Genomic DNA, 14,688 nt, shown 5'->3' with positions numbered 1-14,688 from the left:
TGCTTTTCATTTTCCTGGAGCTTGGGTGGCTCCCTTGGTTCTGACAGTCCCCCAGGAACTTGGGGCTGTGAGGGCAGTGGGTGCGTTTGCCTTCAGACTCCTCTTCCTCAGACCTGTGCAGCTTATGGGCAGAGGACAGACTAAGAGCGCACCTTCTGCCCTGGGGCTGCACCCCCCCACCTCCTGCCTTGACTTTACTTCAGCCAGGGGTGCTTTGCTTCCTTATCATGCATCCCAGGAAGTGAGTGAGGTTACCTCTGACACTTAAGGATGGATTCAGAGGAAAGATTAGGTTCTACTTGGATTGGGAAAAATCCTCAGCAAGCAAAGTTTCCTTAGAGGGAAAGAATGATCGCTGTGTGTTCATGTGCTCAGTCCTACAAATCACAGTGATTCCTTAGGCAGTGTCCTTGTCTTGGTTGTTTCTCAATGGCTCATGGACAGAGCTGGCCCAGCCCTCCTGGGTTTGTAAGATTTCCCTTTCTCATATACTACTGAGCCTCCCTTACGACCTTTCCTTGCAGCATTCCTCTTCCTTCGGGGAGAAGCATGTCCCCAAAGCTGCTCTCACCTACTATTCTCTCAGGAAGGATGTGAGACTTTCAGACTATGGAGTAAATGACTAATAAGGATTTGTATGTTCTCAGCCTAAGAGGCAGCCAGATATTAATAGGGCATAGAGGTCCAGTTCACAAGCTAACCCCTCTGTGGAGTCTTTAGGATTCCCTAGGAATAGTTATTTGCTCTTTCTCTGTGTTCTTTGAACAATTTTGTTCATCCCTCTATTGTGCTGTCATTTGTCCTTTGCACATATATGTCTGCTGGTAGACTCTGAACTTCCTGAGGACAAGGACATAGTGTTACTGTCTTTGTATCCCCAGGGCGTGCCACACAGACTTGGCCTGATGAATGTTCATTGGGGAAATGAATGACCGAAACTTAAGCTAAAGCAGTGAATACCAAATGGTGGAATTTCAGCCATCAGAGACATAAGGGCCACGTTGGCCGGGTGGAATGTCTTTATGGCTCTGCTCAAAATGTGTCCCATAGATGGCTGCCCACACCGCTTATAAGGACATCTTGGCCTTGTCTCCAAACCCTCCTCCAAACCTCTTCCCCTCTGATTTCTTTTTCTAAGAAAAGGTGTTGGAGACACACCTTTGGAAAACATTTGGAGTGATGGATATAGAAGCTTTCAGATTATAAACTTTACACATTTCTGCCCTGGATTTACAGGTTTTGAGAAAACAATCGAACCACAAACTGAAGGCATCAGTAATGTGTTAGAACCTCTAAAGTCCCCAGACCTTGCTACCCAAATATACAATGATAATAAATATTTTTCCCTCTGATTTTTTTGCTTGCTTTTCTAAGCACAGTGCACAGTCCTTTCAGGCACGAGCCGCAGTGGTGAGGTTGCCTGGTGGGCAGAAGTGGTTGATGTCCTGGAGACGATTAGAATCGGGTCTCCCTCTGCAGCTCCTCTAAGGAAGGCATTTTCTTCTCCCTGCGAATGGCACTCCTGTTTGTTTGGAGAAGGAGTGCTGCGGGCAGGGAATTAGAGGGTGCCATGTGCGCTGCACGTGTGGCTGGGCTACCTGAAATCTGTTGCCTGATCACTCCCAGATGGCTCTGGGGACTGCAATCCCAAGGGTCCCAGAAGCACAAATCCCTCCCCGCCCCTCCTCGGGAAAAGTACAATTTAAAAGAAAAGAGAGAATGAAGGTGGGTATGTGTGGGTGCGTGGTGCTTGGGGACTTTGGGGACTTGCAACACAGTTTGGGCCCAGAGTCCTCCTTCTTCCCCATCCACCCGAGGCATTCGAAAACCCAAATCACCTATCCCCATCCCTGCCCCTAACCCAAAACTGATTTATTTGGAAGAAGGAGAAGAAGAAGGAAGAGGAGGAGGAGGAAAAAGAGGAACAGGAGGAGGAGATAAATTCTAGCTTCGGGAACTAGCACATTTGCTTGCGGAGATGAGGACGGAGTGGCATTTTTTCAGATATGAAGTGTCAAAAGTGCCACAGCTTTTTGCTGCTCCTGGGTGAAACCTGCAGATTCAGGTGGATGGGGTGTGTCTTGAGGGGTTGAAACCAGCCATTTCCTTCCAGCCCATAGGCAGACAGACAGCCCGTATAGGAAACGTGGGGTGCTGCCTGGGGAGGAGAAGCCTTGGGGTTTTGCCTCAGGCTGTTGAGAGCCCATATTCTCCCTGCCCTTCCTCCACTCTGTGGTCTCTTTCCTCTCCCCCCATAAGCAGCCTTTGCCTGGATGCACTCACCACACGGCTCAGTTCACCCTGAGCAGCCGTTCACACATTGCACTGACGCTCGATGTGGATACATACTGGGAGTGCACCCCTGAGCCTTCCACTCTCTGTCTCTCTGGCTCACACACACGCACTTGCCTGCTCACTCAAAAGCACACACATCCATGCCCTTCATTCTTGTGCATTCTCACCTATTGCTGAAAAACGAAGCTCATGCTAATGAACATTCCTGGCTGCTGTGGCATGCTTCCGCTTTGGAAGGGCCCTGACATCCACTCGTCAACTAAATTCCCTGGCCATCTCGAAGAGGTAGTGAGGGGAAGAGGTTATTCTCTGCTTTTCGTGTGAAGAAACAGAAGCCCTGAACCTCGCAAGTTGCTTGCTCAAGGTCGCGCAGTTAACGGGAGAGGCAGACCTCTGGCTTTGGCATTGCAGGTTGCGTGCCTCCCCCACATCCCCACGTGCGCACAGAATTCCACGCGCTGCTGTGAGCGCGGAACTCTTTCTCCCAGGAGTGCAGCCTGGTGCGTCCAAGAGCCCACTCCTCCACATTCTTCTCGTTCTCCCCGCTCTCTTGCTCCGGGACTAGCTCTTTTCTGGGTCATGTGGAGAGACTGGGGCTCTGCTCTTTTGTGAAGTGTGTCTCTGATCTTATCTCCTCCCTTCTCCCCTAATCAGGGTTTTGCTGCCTTTGTCTAGGAGGAGCAGAGAACAAAGTGTGACTTGAACCGTGCACAGAACGCATCCTCCCTTCTTTTAAATTCCTCTCGCTGTGAACTTCGCTGGGTTTGCCCGAGTGGTGCATTGCTTGATTTTGTTTCACGGCGAGAATGCTATCTCATTTTACAGAGCTGTACATTGGGATTCTTTTCTTCTCTGTGTTATGTGGCAGCCTTTTGATAGATTGACCCAGGCTCATCCCAACTTCCAGAATCATTTTACTATACGAAACAGAAATGGGTCATCACTATCTGTTTCCACCTGGGAAAGTCCTCATTGTTTGAGAAGTGCAAGGCTCTCTATTATCAACCTGTCGCTCTTCTTCTCTGTTCCTTGGGACATATATTAATAAGAGGAATGTTTACTGAGCCCTTATTATGTGCTTGACAATCTGCTAAACGCTTCACCTGGTTATATCTATCACCAGTAGACCAACTCCTCCCCCCAAGTCCCTGGGAAAACCTTTCGCTGCAGTTATTATTTTCCTCAATTTATACATGAGAAAGCTGATGTTTTGACTGGTTAACTAACTTGCCCAAAATATCACAGCTTTAAGTGGTAGGTGGTAAACGCCAACAGTAAGAACAAAAACAATGATGAAATGAGAAAGCAGTAGCTGCCGCATATTAGGCACTGACCACGTAAAAGTTCAGTCCCTACAACAACCCTGTGGGCTATGCTATGCAGTTATTGTCTCCATTCTACAGCAGGGGACACTGAGGAGCAGAGAGCAATGAGCACGTCTAAGGACAGCTGGCTAAGGAGAAGGGGAGAAGGACTGAACCCAGGCGTTCTTCTTGTCCAATTACTGCTTAGTGTTGTGTGTATATCCTTCCTTAGCTCTGCATCCGTTCTTTCACTCCTTAACTCCACATACGCTTATATTGAGAGCCTACAGTACTGGGGATTTGCTTAAGCATGGGAGAATGCAAAGACGGATGAGACCCATTTCTGGTTCTGAATCTATCAGGGAGCAAGGTCATTACAAAGCTCCATGCAACTCAATATTGTTTTTACTAGTCTGCAAAATTTTCCAAAGGCACTTTGACCCTTCCTATGTCACTGTAAGCCCTGGGAGCCAGATGCAATCTAGTTAGAGTGTTAAGGGCATTATTATTATTATTTTTTCATTTGCAATTTGAATTTACTCATGGCCTTGTTTCTTTTTGACCTTGCCTTATTTCCTTTGGAGTCTGGTTTTGTGGGAAAGTGCTAATCCACATTTGTGGCCAACAGTCCCCAGACGAGTTTGTTAATGGAAGAACATGAATAGAGAGAGGGAAAGGGCTGCTGAGCATGTCTACGGTGGATCTGAATGGCTCTTCTGGAATCTGTGTAGGCCTTGGCAGCTGTGGGACTGTGGGAACCTGGCTGTCTCTGTGATTGTGTGATCATCTTATCACCCATTGGCACTAGCCAGTCTCATCTCCCCAGACTTCTGATTTGTCCTTGAAAACTGAAGGATGGTCATGTAGGGGAAGGGCATGTTCTCTTTGGGAGTGATTAAGATTAGAATCCTCTGAATCAAACTTGATATGAATTTGTGCAACATTCGCTGGTGTTTAAAACTTACTCCTGTACTTGACTTCATTTCTATCCTCATACCATGCGGGAGGAGGGTTGCTCTGCCAGTTTAAGGAAGGAGGCAGCTGAAATGCAGAAACATGTGTGATTTTCTCAAGACCATGGGCAGACAGATGGCAGAGGAGTCTTGGAACTCAAGGCCCCTTGACTGTTTCGGTGTCCTCGCCACGGCTCTACAGCTGTTTCCCCATAGGAGAGAAGGATTTGAATTCACCTGGGCTCAGTATTTTGACTTTGGCAATTATTTCTGCATAATTGGCTGGAATAGTGGAAAGGACAAGGGTGGCGTTAATGGCTAAAGACTGTCTCCAGAGAATGTACTGAACAGACAGGATTTCAGGAGGGAAAAAAAGGTCTGTTTAGTAGCAAGTGTTATGGACTTTCTCTGAGCTCAGATCCCAGCTGTGGGAGCCAGAGAGGCTAGCAAATTCAAGAGCGATGAGAAATGCTAGTGATGGGACTTCTACCTCTGGAAAGTGTCCAAAGTGCTCCAGCCACGACAGAGGGCTCTTAAAAAGGGCAGTGCACATTCGTTCCACAAACATTTCATGGATGTCTAACGCTGACTTGACTCAGTACGACATGACTTCCCAAAGTCACCAGCCCATGGGCAGCTTCATTTCTTATTATGTCTTGTCACCCTGAACTGATTGCTTAGCTCAAGCCCTCATTAGTGCGACCTTTTGCACAGGAATGCCACTTTTGGGACTTGACTAGAAAAGAGAGAGAGCAACACATCCGTGCCACCTAACTGGGACGCTCCTGTAGGCCTTTTCCTGCGTCTGACACTCAGTCGTCTTCGTTTTCAATTCTGTGGCCACAAAGGTTTCCATGGATCTTATAAAGTGCTCTGTGTATTGGAAATTGTGAATAAAAAGGTAAGGGGGAGAAAGGCTATCCACCAGGCTCACCCATACCCAAACCTCAGACACTTGGAAGGAGTCAGCTGCATAAAACCCTCCCAGACGGCCGAAGCGCCACTGGCCTTGATGGCAGAGACATTTCTGAAGAGACCCGTGGTTCTGCCCTCTGTGGAGGCCACGCCCAGGACTGGAGAGCCTTGCTCAGTGTCTGAAAGCAAGATGCTGGCTCCCCGGGGCACCCCGAGCTCTCTCCCTCTTACCAGGTTGATGCTCTCTCCTGGGTAGTGCTGGCTGACCTCGGAGAGCTCTTCTCCCTCTCGCTAGCAGATACCTCTTCTGCCAGTGCTTATCTGGGAGAACAGGGATCCTACCTTAGAGATTCCGGACAGAGTCTGAAAGAGGGTATTGTTGTTTTCTCAAAATGTCCCAGGTAGGAACAAAGGCAGCTCCTGGATCTTCTTTAACCAGGATAGAATCGAATTGGCATTCTTTTCAAATGGCTTGCTATTACCCACCGATTTCTGGATTTCTGCTAACAATTACCTGACAGTATAGAAAGGGGATCTGCCTCCCTTAGGGTGTTGTTAAATTTCCCTTTCCTCTTTTCTTTTTGGTAGAGTCTTAAAAATTGGTGCCGTTGGAGTTTAGCATTAGACAAATCTAGTATGTCTGTATCTGTGACATACATGTAAATTTCACCAGACAAAAAAATTGCTTTCTACAGGTATGTGTGTGCATGCTTTCTCAGAGAATAGATAATAGGGACAATTTCTTTCCTTTTATAATCAAGTCATTTCTTCTTGAGAACAGGCTTGTAGAAAAAAGAAAAGGGCATGGGGCTGCATTTTGGAAACACATATGGAGAATATGATATGACCATTTGTTTCTCGGGTGGATGTAATGGTTTTTATTATCTGATTTGAGCAAATGCCTTGCATGTCATTGATGCTCAGCAAATATTTGTTGGAAAGGATTGCACCTACCATGCTTGATATTTTCAAGTGGAAGGAAGCCCAGACTATATCCTGGAGTTGGTTAGGTGGGAGTAAAATTTTTGTTGGTGGGTCAGGAGACATGAGAGTCCTGGACTCAAATGCAGCAAAGCCTGAGCAGACAGAACATTTGCTTCAACCTAAATGCTGATTCTTGTCAACATAATTCCCCCTCCACGTATCTTTCAGGTTATAAGCCTAAATCAGGAGTCCTTTAGACCAAAAATCTGACCTCTGTGCTCTTGAAAGTAAGTTATTTGGCTTTCAATAAAACAACTTCCTCCTTAAAAAGTCAATTTTCTTCTATTTGAAATGAGATGCTCTTTTCTGTGTTTGTCTAGATATTTAGGTGGCATTGACCCTGGCCTGCTAAAGGTTTTGACCTCTAGGATAAGAGCTGTATTTAAAAAAGCGAGTCCAAACAAAACACCTGCTGTTATTAGCATTGTTATTCTATTAGATGTGTTTGCTTGCTAGAGTTGGGGGTGGAATTGGTGGGTTCACCTAGTGCCCTGGCTTAATGAGAGGTATGATGCTTCTTAAATACCCATGGCAGCCTGACAAAGTCAGGGATTCAGTGGACAATCAAACAGAAAATTCCCTGAACTTTCCTGAAAATTCCCAGGAGCTTTGATTGGAGTAGGATGGAAGCTGCCTTAAGACTTAAAACCTGGTCTGGCCCTTTCAGAAGCAATAAGTATCAGGAAGGGATCATAGCTGTCTAATTTTCTCTGCAATACGCCTCATGCCAAACAAGCAGAATTCTTTTTGAGGAGGATGAGTTTGATAGCACATAGATAGATTTTTGTTTGCTGGTTTCAATGGAAAAACGAAGTGTCACCTTCCCTTTTCACCCCCTTGTTCCCACCTTCCTTGTTCCCTTTTCCAGGCCGCACGCATTGATTTTCATTTCCAACACTGATACCTGACTTAGTGATCTAAGATCATGACTCAGAAAGCAGGAAAGGTCAGTCTGACTAACACCTCACCCAGCATCCTGGGATTAGCATCCAAAACAAACAGATCAGAGATGGGACGGAGACTCCCAAGAGATGATTCCCACGTGTGAGAAAGCCCAGGAGAAAGGGACAGAGTTTCTCAAACTCGCTGATGTCACTCCAGTCCTGATCCCAGGTTTTACTTTCCCCAGGTTGGGGGTGAAATGCTGCTGCAGAAGCTGAAGTGCAAGTCTAGGGGAAAGGAGGGGAGTTCCTTTCTGCTAATCAAAGGAGAAATCAGGTAAAATTAATGAAGTCCAAGACAAATACATCTCTATTGTTTTGGGGGCATAAGATGTTGGCGTGGAGGCCTCATTGAGCAATCCTAAGTCACACCCTTTCTCTGTGGGACTGAAGGAATGTTGGCTGATTCTCTGGAGGCCAGGTGGGAGGTGGGTAGACAGGTCTACGGAGATGAGAATTTCTTGGAGCTATAACTCTGATCATCCCCAAGGCCTTGCAGCTGGGGAGGCTGGGACACAAAGAAGCAGGAATGTGCTGCTGGGTCCAGGCCAGGGAGTGGGGACCACACTAGGGGGAGGGGGTAGGGGGAAGGCAGGAGCACACTAGGAAACAGGGAAGGAGGTGGCCTTGCTCTTTCGCTTCTCTTGCCTGAACAGGGGCTCCTCTGTCTTCAAGAGCCCCTTGGCTCCCTTTGCTCAGTCCATAGGGGCGGATACCCAGGGAGAGGTGGTGTGTCTGGATCTGGGGTGCGACGGGAAGCAGGAAGTACCAGTCATTTCACAAGAAGGCTCGACATTGGAGCCAGAGCCAGCAAAAACTGGCAGACCCCCAAGGTGGGGTCGGAAAGTCTGGCCCAGTGTGGGGAACACTTGGCTTCACATGGTTCTCTGGGCATGTTAGAAAACAGGTCAGTCTGCAAGGTTGTAATGCCAGCCCACCTAACAACATCTCTTACTCTTCCCATCTTTGGTTGTGTCTCTGCGGTGACAAGTCTGTTGCTGGCAGTGAACTTCCACAGCTCAAGGAAGGATAAAGCCTTGACAGGATAATGCTTTCCAATAGCAAGTTCCCAAATATAATTCTCATGGGTATAGGCAGGCCCTCCCATGGATCCCGCTACCTCCTTTTACCCCTTCTTCCCCCTTGCTTCTCCTTCTCTTTAGATTTTAACAAGAATTCTGTGTGTGTGGACACGCTATAGCTCTGGAATTGCTCCTAACTCGACTTTGGGAGAGTTGCTATTGGTGAGTCAGTGGTTTGTTTCTGACTGGATCCCCTCTCTGGAACTTTGTCACATCTCTGGGCTTCAGTTGTATCTCTTACTCAATGGAAGCTGTTCATCAAAAGAGTTCACTCATTTTATTTTCTTTTTCCTTTGCTAAGGTTGGGGGCCTTAACTGAGAAGTCTCTGAGGTGCTTCCTTGTGGAAGAGTCTGGCTAGAGGAACCTTGGAGGAGCTTGAGGTGAGGGAAGGGTTGAATGAAGGCAAAGGCTTTGGGGGATGAAAGACGGAAGTTTGTTTGCTTTTAAGGAAACTCATGCCTTACCCTAGAAAGAGAGAAGAGCTAATCATCTACGGGGCACAAGCCCCAGAGTCTTCAGTGTTTCGTATTTATGTGGCAGCCACCATGGAAAATATCTTTGAGCAGAACAGATGAGAGATGAACCAGTCTGGAAAGAGTTCTACAATGTCGATAGCCATGTTTACAGTGGAGCATATGGATGGAGTTTAGATTTGATAGATTTCCATCACTATTTAAAAAAGAAAAGATGATCCAGCCAGTAAAAGGTATACTTTAACTAGTGCTTGAGTCTGAAATCTATTTGTCTGATATGCCATAGTAGTATCCAATTATGGCATCTTAACATTTGCCATTTCCTTATTCCATCCAGTGTTCTGAATTAAAAATCTGGGTTCTCAAAACAGTACTTTGCCGCAGTGGTCTTGGCCAGCCATGCAGAAAACAGCTTTCCAAGTGGCAACAGTAATAATAATTGAATGGCTTGGATACCCCTCTGAGTTAAAGCTGTGTGCTCTATTGCTCATCTCATAGCAGCACTACAAGGCAGCAGGGGAACATGGTGACAGTTTAAGACTCCAGTCTCACGAGTCCAGTGGCCTGGATTTCCAGCCAGGTTCTGTCTGTGCGATGCGGGGAATGGAGCTAGTGTTTACCTCATAATGTAACTGTGAGGATTCAGGCTAGTGCATGTCATGTGGAAATGTTCCTGGTATCTAGTGCTTGATATAGGTTAGTTGGGTTAGATTTTATGCCCATATTAAAATGAAGGCAAATGTAGGCTAACTGCAATAAAATAAAATGTATCCAAGGTCACTTAACCAGCAAGTGGCAGAGCTGAGATTCAAACCTAGGTCTACCTGAGACTGAAACCTGGGCCAAAAGAAGCTATGGATAGGGAAACGGACTTTGGCCCAGTGGTTAGGGCGTCCGTCTACCATATGGGAGGTCCGCGGTTCAAATCCCGGGCCTCCTTGACCCGTGTGGAGCCGGCCATGTGCAGCGCTGATGCGCGCAAGGAGTGCCATGCCACGCAAGGGTGTCCCCCGCGTGGGGGAGCCCCACGCGCAAGGAGTGCGCCCGTGAGGAAAAGCTGCCCAGCGTGAAAAGAAAGAGCAGCCTGCCCAGGAATGGCGCCGCCCACACTTCCTGTGCCACTGACGACAACAGAAGCGGACAAAGAAACAAGACGCAGCAAATAGACACCAAGAACAGACAACCAGGGGAGGGGGGGAAATTAAATAAAAAAAAAAAAAGCTATGGATAGCGTCTTGAGCAGCCAGGTGACAATGAATAGCCACAGCTTTGCCATGAAAGGTATCTAGAAAAATATTACATGGAGAAAAGGCTAAGAATTCAAGTGCCATTCATAAGAGAGGAATAACTTAAAAATATGACTCTGGTGGGGGTGGGAGTAGGGTGTTACTGTATGAATCTTTCAGTTTTTCTGGAGATGTGAAAATTTTCATGATTAAATGTTGGGAAAAAGAATGTCACAATGGAAGTGAGATGAGGTTTACCCAGAAGGCATGGGGGCCTTTTTCCAGTGATCCTAGAATTTTCTTTAATCCTGGAGTTTTCTGGATGCCAGAAGGAGCATCAGTGGCCTGAAGCTGAGTCCCTTTTCTGGGGCCCTGGCCCCCAAGAGTTACTTAGCATATTCTAGAAGGCATCTGCACTTCTGGAGGTAGACTAGTTCTTAGGAACAAAAAGCCTCTTTTCTCAAGACCTTACTGATCTCCTCATTGCTTAAGGTAGACTTCTGTGTCTGCTGTGTGGTTGGCAGGGGGCTGAATGTAGTATGTTGATAATACATGGAGTCTTGCTTGCAAACCTTGTTTATACACTAGGCTCTCCCTCCACTGCAGGGACAGGTAGCTGGCTGTACAGCCTCCCTCAGAGCTCTGGAGAGCTAGTATTTTATGGCCACCTTTATTTACTTTGCTGTCTACCCAGTTAGCCATTGTGAGTTTGGCTAAAGCAGAGCACTGTAAAGAAAAGAGAGAAAGTCTCCTTTGATAGAGAAGCAACTGCATGTCTACATTTATCTTCCTTATCAGAGGGTGTCCCTGTCCATGGAGGAGGGGCCACCCTTGGTCAGAAAGGGAATGGAGTCCTGCTCTGACCTTTTATCTATTCCTCTAAATATTTTGTTTAGTTATTAAGTCCCCCTTATTTAACCAAGTTTTATGTCAAAGTCGAACACTGGCTTCTGACTCCTGGGGACTCTTGGAAGGGATGGGAGAAAAAGGTATTATAGTTTGTCACCTCCCAGCCATCAGCTCTGAGCGGGAAATGAGAGGAAGCCTTCACCAAACCAGCCAAGAGGGAGCCCAGATCTCAGGTTGAAACAGGTCCCCGGGAAGCAGCCAAATGTTTGCAAAACAAGCACCAGGATGAGGATGCTCAATGTGCCGAGATGTCCCAAGGTTGCGACAGTCTTGGAAGACATGAGGGTGAGCTGGTGGAAGAACCTGGAGGCACCGAGGCTGGGAGGCAGACCTGCCTGAGAAGAGCCAGGATCTTCTCAGTGTGCTGAGCAAGGAAGGGGTAACCCGTGGGTAATTGTTCAATGTTTATATTTGAAAAGGGATACTACACTTCCAGGATAATTCCATCCAGCCTCCTCTTGGGCTAAAATTTCCAATTGGTCTGGGATCCTGAAGAGAAATCAGGGCTGATTACCTGGCTGACTGGGCTGCAATCACACCTTTCAATACTAATTATCTGCTCCTTGAGTTCAATGACACTGAGCGTCCAGGCTCTGGCTGGGGCAAACCTTGCTCAGTGGTTTGCATCACTGGCTTAAGACAATGATTTGAATGGACAAAATACCTGCACTGTGCCTTGATAAGCAGGAAATGAGCGCTTGTTTGCAAATAAGATTGGGAAATATGATCAGCTTCTTGTTCAGCATCTGTCTTTGGGCAACACGCCTGATAATACTAATGTGGAAGTAATACATTAGACAACATGGCAAAGGGAACCCTTTTTTGTGAGTGCCGTTTCCACCAATTTTCTATACCTGAAACATAGGCAGAAGTAAATGAAATGTTTTACTCCAAAAATACTATAGCTTGAATGTTTCTTTTGGGGGATTTAGGGAAAAGGGTAACAATGTGATACCTTCCAAATACTGAGATTTGTTACTATCTCTGGCTTCCCCAGCTGCGAGTCTCTTCTCAGCCTTCCAAGACCCCTTCCCCTGGGAAGCACTCCTTTATTGAGTGGTATAAAAATCTTCCTTCTCCCAGAATGCAGCTCAATCAGGGGTCATTAGTGGCATAAGCAGCTTCGATGTAGGTTCCTTCAAGTTGCACATCAGAGAAGCAGACTTGGCCCAATGGATAGGGTGTCCGCCCACCACATGCGAGGTCTGTGGTTCAAACCCCAGGTCTCCTTGACCCGTGTGGAGCTGGCCCATGCGCAGTGCTGATGTGCACAAGGAGTGCCCTGCCACATAGTGGTGTCCCCGGAGTAGAGGAGCCCCACGGGGGAGTAAATGGTCATGATCTTTAATCTTTTGGGAATGCTCCTTTCAAATCCTGACCTCTTGACCATAAATTAGAGAAGACTCGATTTACACAGCTTGGACAGGGATAGCAGTAGCAGCCCATCCAAGTCAAAGAATACGTACGTCCTTTGATTTCCCAGCCTGGGCAGTGGGAGGTTCTCCGGTCCCTTGGCTGGTTCCCCGTGGACCCTCAGAAGTCCGTGGCTCATCTTGGAGGTGCTGGGCTTCAGGGGACTAAACCAACGCTGAGCCTGCCTCAGGCCACATTGCTAACAGAGGTCAGGACGTCATTTGAGATGGTCGTTTGGTACTAGGGACTTGCATTTTGAATTCCTACCTCATCCTCTTAGCATGTCCCTTTACCCTCGAAGGGTAGCCAAGAGAAAAATGTTTAAGAGCAGGGCTTTACTTTACAGTCAAGCATGGTCAAAGCCACAGGCAGTGTTAATGGGTTTTCCTGCCTGCTGGACCCATGTCAGGCCACTTTGAAGGAGATTAGAGTGCTCCCTTCGGCACCCCTCTCGTGTCAACTTCCCCCAATACCTGGAACCGGGGGGAAGCAGAGACTCTACGGTCTGACTCTAGTGTGCTTCACCTTCATCTCTTTGTTATTCTCCTGAGGATTACTAGGTCTTGATGTGATTCTTTGCCTTTTTTTTGGTTGGGTGTTTTCACATTTTATTAGCTACAGTATAGACCCTAGAGCTGCCTCATTCCCTCCTTTCCCTCCCCTCTCCCCCCCAGCCACAGGGTCAGGCTTTCTCAGGAGCCCCTGCCTTTGCTGCCCGGGCCCCCTGGAACTCCTGCTGCAGCTAAGCAAGCATCTCCCTCTGTCGCTCTGACCACCGCTCAAGGTCCCGGAGCTGGGATGCGTATCGTTTAATTTCAGCTGTAATATAGTCCGGCCTCTTCCCCACGGTGGCTTGGGCCTCCTCCGGCTCCTGTTTGACCAACCCCAGACCCAGGAGTTTAAAGACCACACTGGATCCATCCAGTAGGGCCAAGTCCTCCTTCACCATATTATTTTCTGTTAGTGAGCCTCAAGCTTCTGCTTGACGTGGACTTACTTGAGTCCTTTTGTAGCCGTTGGTATATTTTCCCACTTTTCCCTGAAGTGTCCTGTGGATCAGCTCAGCCATGGTGGGGTCAAAGGCGTTCTTCCTTTAGTATTTACTCTCTTTGCTTTCTTGACTTCTCCTCTCTGGAGGGATAGCTGTGCAGGAAGGAGAGTTCACTTTTTGTCATGGTAATGTTTAAAACCATTGAACCACAGAGCTAGAGGGAACCTCAGAGGTCAATAGGAAAATGTTCTTATTTTTACTTGAGAATGCCGAGGTCCAAAAAGGGAATATAGATTGCCCAAGGTCCTTTAGTCTTAAAGTGGTCATGCTAGACTTTGGATCTATGTATTCTGAGTCTTGTTCTTAATTTCAAACCGTGGCTCCGTTCCTTCCCCCTCTTTGGAAGAGATTTCAAGCCTTGACCCATGATCTGATAATCCCTCAGTGCCCTGTCTACCAAAACTCCCATCCTCTGGCCTCCAGACTTACCAAAGGTTATCTTTCCTTTTTCTCTGCAGCCTGTTCTCTGTGCTTGGGCTGTTTTCATCAGAAGGCATGGAAAATATTTGTTGAGCATCTATCTAGTGTGGGCCAGGCTTCATGCTGAATGCTTTGTTGACAGATGAAGGGACTATGGCTCAAAGGGGTTAAAGTCATGCCCAAGATTATTTAAATGGTAGAGCTGGAGTCCAGACTTCCATGGGAAGATTCTTTTTCCAGCTAGAGAAAGGATACCACTCCCACTGGTGCCAAGGTTGGGTATAGTTGTAATCAGCAAGGGGAAGTTGAAAATGGCACCTTCATGAGACATTTCCATTCTCTGCCACATTCTTCCAGTTCAACTGTTTCTAGTTTCCATGTCAACAAGAGCATTTTAATTCAGAAGGAGCAATGGGGGACTGTCTGTGAATGAGTGATTTATGTTTTCTTGCTTTGAATATTCCCAACTTAAAGAGTTCCCTTTAGTGTGGTGGCTCCAACCACCCCCCCCCCACCCTTTCTCACACTCATAGGTTCATCGTTGGCGTCAGAGCAAGTCAAGAAATATTTGGTAGGCACCCACGACACCCCAGGTGAAAGGAGTAATGTGTGAGGTCCCTGTTTGGGTTGATGACTACCCTCAAGAGGGATGATTCAGGTGCTGCTCAGCAAGTCAATCGGCCAGTGCCCAAAATAAGGATGTTCTATGAGAAAACCAGCC

General features: G+C 47.1%; 1 long non-coding RNA gene across 1 annotated transcript; it reads left to right on the top strand.

Annotated features, from left to right (window-relative positions):
* Positions 1–6,618: 6,618 nt before the first annotated feature.
* Positions 6,619–8,855, top strand: LOC139437179 (uncharacterized). Its single transcript, XR_011646937.1, has 3 exons — positions 6,619–6,678; positions 7,581–7,669; positions 8,776–8,855. It is a non-coding gene; the product is annotated as an uncharacterized lncRNA (long non-coding RNA).
* The last annotated feature ends 5,833 nt before the right edge of the window (positions 8,856–14,688 follow it).

The sequence above is a fragment of the Dasypus novemcinctus genome, chromosome 21 (genome assembly GCF_030445035.2).
Source record: "Dasypus novemcinctus isolate mDasNov1 chromosome 21, mDasNov1.1.hap2, whole genome shotgun sequence".
NCBI lineage: Eukaryota > Metazoa > Chordata > Mammalia > Cingulata > Dasypodidae > Dasypus > Dasypus novemcinctus.
The sequence above is the reverse complement of the archived record's forward strand: the minus strand, read 5'-3'. Positions and strand labels throughout refer to the sequence as shown.